The sequence below is a fragment of the Vigna umbellata genome, chromosome 5, assembly GCF_029865625.1.
Source record: "Vigna umbellata cultivar VRB3 chromosome 5, Vumbellata_1.0, whole genome shotgun sequence".
NCBI classification, from domain to species: domain Eukaryota; kingdom Viridiplantae; phylum Streptophyta; class Magnoliopsida; order Fabales; family Fabaceae; genus Vigna; species Vigna umbellata.
Genome location: NC_142169.1, coordinates 43,176,088 through 43,186,819, shown reverse-complemented (window position 1 = coordinate 43,186,819; position 10,732 = coordinate 43,176,088). Strand labels below are relative to the sequence as shown.

General features: G+C 38.1%; 1 long non-coding RNA gene across 1 annotated transcript; it reads left to right on the top strand.

Moving 5' to 3' along the window:
* Nucleotides 1-7,086: 7,086 nt before the first annotated feature.
* On the top strand, nucleotides 7,087-8,984 carry LOC148198411 (uncharacterized). Its single transcript, XR_015786697.1, has 3 exons — nucleotides 7,087-7,399; nucleotides 7,490-7,748; nucleotides 8,928-8,984. It is a non-coding gene; the product is annotated as an uncharacterized LOC148198411 (long non-coding RNA).
* The last annotated feature ends 1,748 nt before the right edge of the window (nucleotides 8,985-10,732 follow it).

Sequence of the window (10,732 nt, the reverse complement as noted above, 5' to 3'; positions counted from 1 at the left end):
TTTAAATATGTTTTATCTCTTTCCTTCTTCCGTAGTTGTTATACTCTTGTTGGAGACTTGCCTTCATATTTATTCTGCTATAATATTCAATTAAATTAACAGAAGCTACTGTGATGAAGTCTATAATTTAAGTATAAAATACGGTCGATAGTCTTAAATATTTTACTATTTTATACTTCTATTCTTATACTGGTTGAGAAGGATTTATCTGGTCCTTGTATCCACTGTTGATTTGGTGAGGCTTAACGTAGACGTGTACTTCCTCGACTCTGAAGTGTACATAAGTATGTGTATAATTATGAGTAATAAATGTTATTAATTGTCTATGGTGAAATGTCAATGTATTGATAGAGATTTATTAATTGGACCTTCATATATATATAGGCGTAGATTAATTATTGTTTAGCTTACCTGATTAACATTGTAGTCGGCATGTAAATCCCAGATTCCCCAATTCCACCTGTTCTTAGATGGGATCAAGATGATTCACATATTAGTGATCTCCGATGCTTTTCTATAGTGTACTGAGTGATAATCTCAATATTAAGGAGAATATCTGAAAAAGTCTTCTGATTCGATTTGGAATAAACTTAAATGTAATTAGTTATCAGAATGAATAGTTAATTTATTAGTAGTTGAAGTCTTACTAAAAGTTAAGATATGCTTTTAGCCGTTTTTTATTTTAATTGAGTACAGCTGTGAGGAATATGTGAGTTTATAAATTATATTGTTGATTACATGAAAAACACAACAACAAATCAGTTTCTTCAAAGAATAAATTTGTTTTCAATAAATTGGCACGTTAGAAAGCTTGAGTATTTATCTTTGAGAAGTTTGAGTGAGAGTCAACCTTATAAACACTATGACCCACTAGTGCAGAAAGGGGTTTTAACGTCTCCTAATAGACGTCCGTCCACAAAAGCCCCAACGTATATAATTGACCGGTGGCATATTAGTAAATAAGTGGAACTGTAGACGTCCGTCCTGGGTCGAGCTGGACGTGTATAGGATTATAGACGTCCGGGTTTGGCAGACGGACGTTTAATAGGGTGAACAATTGAACCCCTGTCAGCCTTTGAACGTCCGTCCTTGGTCGAGACGGACGTTTATAATGTTATGAACGTCCGTCCTTGGTGACGGACGTTTATAGGCTAAACAAGTGAACACGTGTCAGCCCTTTGAACGTCCGTCCTTGGTCGAGACGGACGTTTATAATGTTATGAACGTCCGTCCTTGGTGACGGACGTTTAATAGGCTGAACAAGTGAACACGAGTCAGCCCTTTGAACGTCCGTCCTTGGTCGAGACGGACGTTTATAATGTTCTGAACGTTCGTCCTTGGTAACGGACGTTTAATAGGATGAACAAGCGAACACGTGTCAGCCCTTTGAACGTCTGTCCCTTATCGAGATGGACGTTTATAATGTTATGAACGTCCGTCCTGGGTGACGGACGTTTAATAGGCTGAACTAGTAAACACCTATCAGTTCTTTGAACGTCCGTCCTTGGCCGCAACGGACGTTTATACTTGATTGAACGTCCGTCCCATGTGACGGACGTTTAATACGCAGACAACTGAACGTTTATAAGGTGAACAGTGAAAACCATGTGTTACCTTTGAACGTCCGTCCCTGGCCGAGATGGACGTTTATACTTCAGTGAACGTCCGTCCTAGGAGACGGACGTTAAAAGGCTGACAACTGAACGTTTATAAGCTGAACGTTTTCAAGTACCCATGGCAACTAAACGTTTATAAGGTGAACAGTGAAAACCATGTGTTACCTTTGAACGTCCGTCCTTGGCCGAGACGGACGTTTATACTTGAGTGAACGTCCGTCCTAAGTGACGAACGTTTAATAGGCTGAACAGTGAAAACCATGTGCAGCCTTTGAACGTCCGTCCCTGGCCGAGACGGACGTTTATACTTCAGTGAACGTCCGTCCTAGGAGACGGACGTTAAAAGGCTGACAACTGAACGTTTAATGTACTGATAGGGTGGTTGGATATTTAATTCTCTTCAGGTCCTTAAACGTCTGTTTTGGGAGGGCTCGGACGTCTATAATATTATAGACGTCCGTGCCCGCATACTGGACGTTTAATGTACTGACAGGGTGGTTGGATATTTAATTCTCTTCAGGTCCTTAAACGTCCAATCTGGGGGGCCGGACGTTTATAATATTATAGACATCCGGGCCCTCTTAGGACTGACGTTTATGGGCTGCCATGGGGAGTTGAAACGTTCAGTTCTTCAGTATAATAGACGTCCGCCCTCCCAAAACGGACGTTTATCATATTATAGACGACGGCGCAACCAAAGACTGACGTTTAAACCCACCCGCGAATATCATTTTTAAATCCTCAAAGACGTCACATTAGTGACGAACCAGACGTCTATAATATTATAGACGTCCGTCCACCAGCTCGCCGGACGTCTAAGAGTATAATATCGTGCTCCCGCGAACCCGTGACGAGTTAACGTTTGGAAACGCGAAAACACTGTTCATCGTCTTCCTCCGCAAAACGCTGCTGCGCCATTGATGTCCAGGTGCGTTTTCTCGTTTTTGGACCGTTTAAATTCATTTCCAATCCGATTACATTGCTCTGTGATGAAATACCTTTGATTTGAACCGATTAAAAATCGTTTTCGGTCCGTTTTTTTGCAGACTCTTGCGTGTTCTTGGACGGCTTCTTTGACTGTTTTTGGACTGCGTTTTAGGCCGTTCACTCCTCCGTTTTCCTCCTTTTCATTTCGAATCTACTTCTCAGGTTAGCTTGTTGGTTGAAAATTTTTTGTATGCATGTAATTGAGTTTTGTGAATGCACGTTTTTTACTGTAAAATGTGACTGTGTAATTGGCTTTTGAATATATCTGTATTAGTTGTGTTATTATATAAGTATCAAATCATTGAGTGACACTTAGTTCCCGTTTGAAATTTAAGACAAACGATTAATCTTTTAATCGTTTGTGTTAAATTTTGAATTGTCCGATTGGACAGTTTGAGAAAATTAATTTCCATAATTTGCAATTCCATGTCAATTGGAGTTTAAGGATAAGATTGATAAAATTTCGGTTCAGTACTTGTGTTGTTCTCCGGATGCATATTTGATTGTGGTCATCGTTGACTACTCTCATTTCGTGTATTTCGGAGACCAATGCGAAATGCTGCCGAAATCTTATCAATTTTATGATGTAGACTTCAATGCACGTGGCTGATATAATTATGAAAATTAGTTTTTTTGAATGGGTAGGGCCTAACCTTGTGAGAGTTAAAACACTTGAACTAATGATTTTACGAACATAGTATGGATCGAAGCTGGATGAAGGAACGTCGCATCAGTGAAGAATATGAGAAGGGTGTTTCGAAGTTCTTGCAATACGTTGAACAAAATGCTAAGTCTGTCAACGGGACATATTTTTGTCCTTGTGTGCGTTGTCTTAATCAAATACGGCAAGACTTAGGCAATGTGCGTGACCATCTATTCATGTACGGCATAATGAGGACTTATACCGTTTGGACTTGGCATGGAGAACTACTGGAGCAGCAAACCACGTCACGAGGAACGGATTATGTGGAAGAATGGATGAGTGACCATTTAGAGGACATGATACGTGATGTCGGTGAAGATAATTTTGGAAGGGCTAATTTGTATGATTCTCTTATTAATGATTCAGAGCAACCGTTGTTCCCAGGATGCTCGAACTTTACACGTCTGTCTTCAACTTTAAAATTGTTTAGTTTAAAAGCAAGGAATGGATGGATCGATAAAAGTTTCATCGAGTTGTTGGAGTTGTTGAAGGAGATGCTTCCAGAAAATAATACTCTACCTATTCGTAATTACGAGGCCAAAAAAATTTTATGTCCAATGGGTCTTGAATATCAAAAGATACATGCTTGTCCTAATGATTGTGTTTTGTACACAAAGGAGTTTGCTTCGTTAAAGTATTGTCCAACATGTGGTTTATCCCGTTTTAAAAAGAAATCTGACAGAGTCACTGGTGATGAAGGTAATGATGGTGCACCTGCTAAGGTGATGTGGTATTTGCCTATAATACCTAGGTTCAAATGTATGTTCTCTGTTAAAGAAGATGCAAAGAACCTTAAATGGCACTCTGACGAAAGAAAGTGCGATAATCTTCTTCGACACCCTGCTGATTCTCCACAATGGAAAAAAATTGATGACAAATTCCCTGAATTTGGTGCAGATCCAAGAAACTTAAGGCTTGCACTTGCAACTGATGGTATGAATCCTTATGGAAACTTAAGTAGCAAACACAGTTCGTGGCCAGTTATGTTGATGATTTACAATCTTTCTCCTTCGTTGTGCATGAAGAGAAAATATGTGATGTTGTCCATGATGATATCGGGTCCTAGACAACCTGGAAATGACATTGATGTTTACTTAGCACCTTTAATTGATGATTTGAAATTGTTGTGGGAAGAAGGCATCGACGTGTTTGACTCACATGTTCAGGAACAGTTTCGTTTGCGTGCAATGTTGTTTTGCACTATAAATGATTTCCCAGCATATGGAAACTTGAGCGGTTATAGTGTTAAAGGTCATTTTGCATGTCCCATATGTGAAGAAAACACTAGTTACCTTCAGTTGAAGCATGGTCAGAAGACAGTATATACAAGACATCGAAAATTTCTTCCTCGTAATCATCCTTATCGTAGATTGAAAAAAGCATTTAATGGAAGTGTTGAGGATGAGGTTGTGTGCAGACCCCGGAATGGTGAAGAGGTGTACAACGAAGTGAAAAACATTGACATTGTGTTTGGAAAACATCATAAAAGTACCTATGCTTGAACATGAGGATGACGATTCTCTTGATATACTTGAGACAACATCTGTTGCATGTAGACCCACTGAAGACCCAGTTGATGACGTTGCCGATGTAATGCAGGCAATTCGTAGTGATCACAACGAAGGCATTTGGGAAAAAACAATTAATTAATAGGTTAATATTTTCACTTTTATTGACTTTATATGTATGTTCATCATAATTGAATTATTACTAACGTTGTATAATTTTTCAGGTATGTCGGCCTCAGACTCAGGATCGGGAAAGAGCAGACGTGGACGAGGCGTCACCCGAGTGGCAGATGTGACATCCGGATGAGTGGATGGTCAGAGGAGGCATGTTGACATTGACCCCAAATTAAACAGAAGACACAATTAAACAGATAAGGCAAGAGTGGACCGCTTATCTTCTGCAAAGATGGAGTTAGGAATAGTTATATTTGTTGTTGAACATTGTTTAGTTTTAGTTTAAGTTTTATGTTGATAGTTTGGTAGTGGATTGAACTCCACATTAAGTAGAACTTTGTTTATATAAAACGCATTTTTATATTATTGCAAAATTGTTCTGGGACATTTTTCTACTTTTCAGGTGTGGTTTTATTGAAAAAATAAACTAATTTTTAAAAAAAAAACGCCCAGTAGACGTCCGTTAGTGCACAGTCGGACGTCTATAGACGTCTGTCAGTGCACACACGGACGTCCACCCCCCAGCTCCTACCTAAAACATTTCAGCAAGGTAGACGTCAGGGGGGAGGAGGCGGACGTATATATAGGCGTCCGTCCTGACACAACGGACGTTTATATAGGCGTCCGTCCAGACACAACGGACGTTTACATAGGCGTCCGTCCAGACAAAACGGACGTTCATGTAGACGTCCATCCTGACAAACGGACGTTCATGTAGACGTCTGTCCTGACACAACGGACGTGCATGTAGACGTCCGTCATGACACAATGGACGTTCATGTAGACGTCCGTGCTGACACAACGGACGTTTACAGAGACGTCCGTCCTGACACAACGGACGTCTGAGCGACGTCACCCACATAAACGTCGGGCGTACGGCGGACGTCAAAAGGCCAAAATATCGGACGTTAAAACCCCTTTCTGCACTAGTGACCCTACCAATATCTATAATAACACGTTGTAAGCAATGCGTACAAAAGCACAAGACAACCTTATACATATTATATACGATGTTTTCACTAGTAAAAAAAAAGATTTATTGACATCGTTTCAGTTGTAATTGAAACAAAAAATGATGCGATGACATTTTTGTAATTATCGCAAACGTATATGTCTCAGTTCAAAAAGAACCGATGTCTAAAACTGTCGCGGTGACATTTTTGTAATTATCACAAACGTATATGTCTTGGTTCAAAAAGAACAAATGTCTAAAACTGTTGCGGTGACATTTTTGTAATTATCGCAAAGATCTATTACCTTGGTTGTTTAAAGAACCGAGACATGAAATAGCTGAAAATTTTATTTTTTATTTTTTTGAGAGTGTTTAGGCATCGGTTCTTTATAGAACCGAGGCCGTAGACTCTTATTGCCTCAGTGAAAAAAATAACCTAAGTAATCACATGTGTTTAGGGTTAAATTTCGCGAATAGAGACATTTTCAAACAAAAGTTGCGCCGCTCCTCTCTGTTCTTCCATTTTCTTTCATGTTGGCGAGACAGAGGCTTCCTTCCTCTTCTTTGTTCCGATGGAGGCGCGGTGGAGGGATCACCATTGGCGCAATGGAGGTGTGGCAGAGACACGACAGAGACGCGGCGACGGTGCAAGGGCGTGATGGCCGTTCTTGTTGTTCTTCTTCTCTCCGTTCTGATTCGCAACAAAGGAGTTCCTTCCCTCCCTTTTTTCTGATTTCGATTGGGTTGTTTTATGTTTGATTGATTCTTTGCAGGAGTGGTGGTGTTTGATGGATTCTCTACAGGTGGTGGTAGGAGTACGCCATCCTCGTTCTTTGTTCTTTGCAATTGGGAATCTTTGATGATGGTGGTGTGAGCACTACAAGAAAATAGCCAGTTATATAAGGATAATTATATACGGATTAAATCGGTATGTAATAAACGTATTATATACGGATATTTTATACGGATATTGGGCAACCCGTTATATACGGATAAATCCGTATATAATTGAAGAAATCGTTGTATACGGAAAATCCGTATATAAGTGTCGTATGTAATTTTGGCGCTTTTGTGCGGGATGCTTCATAGGGATTGATCCGTATCTAATATGCATAAGTAAGCTGACAAAAGTTTACCTGCTGATATTATATACGGCTGTTGGAAAAAAAGAATTAAAAATTTAATTGAAAGGTCCAAAATTTCCCCCCTCTCACTCTCGAAAAAAATACATTCTCGAAAAAAGAATTAAAAATTTCTGCACTGAACTTTCATTCCCGAACCTCTCCCTCTTCGCGAACCTTCATTCTCGCACCTCTTCTGCACTGAACTTCTTCACTGTCAGTCCCGCACCTCTTCTGTTCTCCCTCTCTGTCTTCGACTCCTTTCTTCCGCATCAGTGTTTGGTTGTGTGTTTTGCCATCGCGAGTTGTGTGGATTCAGATTTCATCTGTCGAACGCGGTGAGTAAGCCAAGCTTTGAGGTTAATTTCTATTTTCATTTTCTCTTTTTGTTGTTACATTGACCTATTTTTGGTCATTACTGTTTGGAGGTTTGATATCGCGACTTTGGAAACCCTACGTTGGTTTCTTCGAACTGGAAGCTCGAGTTGTAGTTTCCTCCTGCTCGTTGTAAGTTTGAATCACTTAGATTTGAGGTTTATTTCAGTTTTCTTTTCTCTGGGTGTTGTTACATTGACCTATTTTCGGTCGTTGTTGTTTGGAGGTTTGAAATCGCAATTTTGGAAACCCTAGGTTGGTTTCTTGGAAGTGGAAGAGATAAGGTCCAGCTGCAATTGCCTTCTGCACTTGGTAAGTCTGAATTTCTTAGATTGCGATTTGTTTTTATTGGCCGTTATTGAAAGGTGATAAAAGGTCATATATACTACTTTAGTATATCTTGAATCAACACTTCCTGTGCTAATTAGTTGTTTTTAGACCATTATTAGTGTAGTGTCTTAAATTGATAGATTTCACTCACTTAGTTTAGTAGTAGTTTAAATTGTTTGGCTTTTCATTCTAAATTTGATTTGAATTTCACCAAAACAAGTACTTCTTAGTTGTGTTAGATGAACATTAAAAACTGTTTTAGACAACTTAGTGGATTTTTAGATTACCCTTAGATAGATTTTGTTGTAGTTAGTGTGCATGTTAGTTGAACTGACTTTGTACTTATATTGGATTATGGATAAAAGATGTTTGGCACGTTCCATACAAGTTGATCGAGAGTTGGAGGTTAACGAACCTGATGGTGCAATGGTATCAAAATACTTTAATGTTGAATTAACCCAAAGTTGTTGATACACTTTAATTTCTATGAAAAGTAAGTTCACAAGTGTAGGCATGGACCCACCCTATATGATAAGATTATATAGCTTATTAAGTACGATTGTGACTTCAATTACAGTATGTAGGGGTTGATTGTGTACATTTTTAATTTTTCATTTGCTTCCTTATTTCTTTAATTCGGGTCACCTCATTCGAATCTATATATTTGTATCAATTTTCAACATTTTAGACAACAGAACAATTCAGTCTTTCCTATTCGCTCTTTTTAAGTACAACCATGTATCAAGATGATACATGTTACATATTCAATATTGGTCCCCTTTACTCAAATTCTTGACTCTAACACTTTTCGTTGTCATAAAAGATCCTCATGCCATGGTGTATACAACTGTGAGGCTCAGTAGATCAGTAGGCTTTAGATATCCTTCGTCTTAGGGATAGCCTTAACCAAACCCAGAACCCCCACCTCCAGCCCAATGCTTGCAACCTGGTTAGGCTAGTTGGGACTTAGCTGTGGAGCTTCATTTTCCACACATTATATCACAATGTAATGAGAACATGGACTAACACTAATATGTATATTTTTTTCCTAAATACCTTAATTTGTGATATCAAAAAACCCTAACATGTATATTTTTTTTTTCCGGGCACGAAATGGTGTGTGGTTTGGTCGGTGTATGGAACCCTTTGGTGCATTTTTAGAATATCTTCATTCTGCTGGTGTTGTATTGTTTAGTGAAGATCGAGAGGGCTTTAAAGGTATGTTTCCTATGTGTTTTAGTCTTTACTGCTGATTATTCTTTTGCTTTAATAGGAGAGTTAAGTGTGTTTTTTTAATGGTTCATGTATGGTTGACTTCTATTATGTTCTTCTTTCATGAACTTGGTTGAAATTCATAACTTGACTTGAAAATGTGAGCTAGATGATCTGACCGAATGATTTAACTTGATATGTGTATTGTTGATATGAACTTTTAAGAATGTAGATGTTGATCTTCAATACGATGTATGCTATGAGTTTCCCTCTTTATCTGAATCAATGGTTTCAGTATGATAGTTATGTTTAAGAAATAGAATTGAAATAAATTGCTTCTTTATGCTTTATTTCCTTCACTGAAGCTAGTAGTTCACTTGTACACGTTGAGGAAACATTTATTATGTTTTGTTTAATGAGTAAATAGCTATTGTATTTAGTTTAATGGTTTTGATGTGATTACCATATACATTGTTAATTGAGAAGCCATAAGTTGCTTTGGGTAATTGTAGCTTGATCAAAGAAAGGAAGCTCAAGCTCTTCCTCATCTTTGTTAATTTGTACTATCAAGGAATTACTTCATTCACAAGACGGAAAGATAATATTCCGTTAAACTCTAAAATGGCAAGTTATTGAATTTGTTTTTGTTTAGGAATTTGTGGATGCCCACACTGGCCACCTGCTAGCAGGGTTTAGCTCTGCAACTCCTTTCTCTGCCTCATCAAAAAACATCCTTGTCCTCTTTATCTGTCCCTTCATGAATTTACTAGGTTTATCTATAACTTTACCCAGGAAAATGTCATCATCCAAAAGCCTAGCTTTTGCCAATTCATCTTGTCCCTCCTCCTAGTTTACTTCCCCTTTGTTGACAATGGCATAGTACCTTATCTGCTACTCTTCTTTCTCTTAATTACGAATAATCTTCTGCAGATCAAGCTTTGTTTGTCAAATCTGCTTCTACTTCTTTTACTGCATTATTTGTTTAGGTGGATGATATTGTTTTAATTAGCAATGATATGGCAGAAATTAATCATCTTAAGCACATTTTAGATACCAAATTTAAAATCAAAGACCTAGGATCTTTAAGATACTTTCTCGGTCTTGAAATTGCAAGGTCCAAATCTGGAATTCACATGAATCAGAGAAAATATATTCTTGAACTTCTCGATTACAGTGGTTTGATTGGTTACTAACACTCCTTCTGATCCTTCTATTAAACTTATGGCAAATCATGGACAACTTTTATCTAATGCTGCTGGTTACTGGCAGTTAGTTGGCAAACTTTTGCATCTCACCATCATCAAGCAAGATATTGATTATGTGTACAACAACTCAGCCAATTTCTATGCAAACCTCTTGATACTTATTACAATGCTGCTCAAAGAATCTTTCATTACCTCAATGGATCCCCTGCTCATGGCTTGTTCTTCTTTGCTTAATCAGACCTTAGACTCTCGGCCTTTGCCAATTCAGATGAGCTTGCTGTTTGGATACCAGAAGGTCTATCATTGAGCTTACTGTTTCCTTTATGTAAGATACCTTTTTCTCAATTTGAATACAATGAGAATTCTTGCAAAATGTGAGAACTAAGAAAACTGTTGTGTCTGCAACCTCTATATAATATAACAACTCAACAACTATTTTCTACTTTCTTTAAGATCAATAGTAGAACAACAACTATATCAAAAATCTTTCTTTTCTTTTCTTTTCTTTTCTTGCTTCATCCACAGTTTTTCAAAATAAACATAAACACC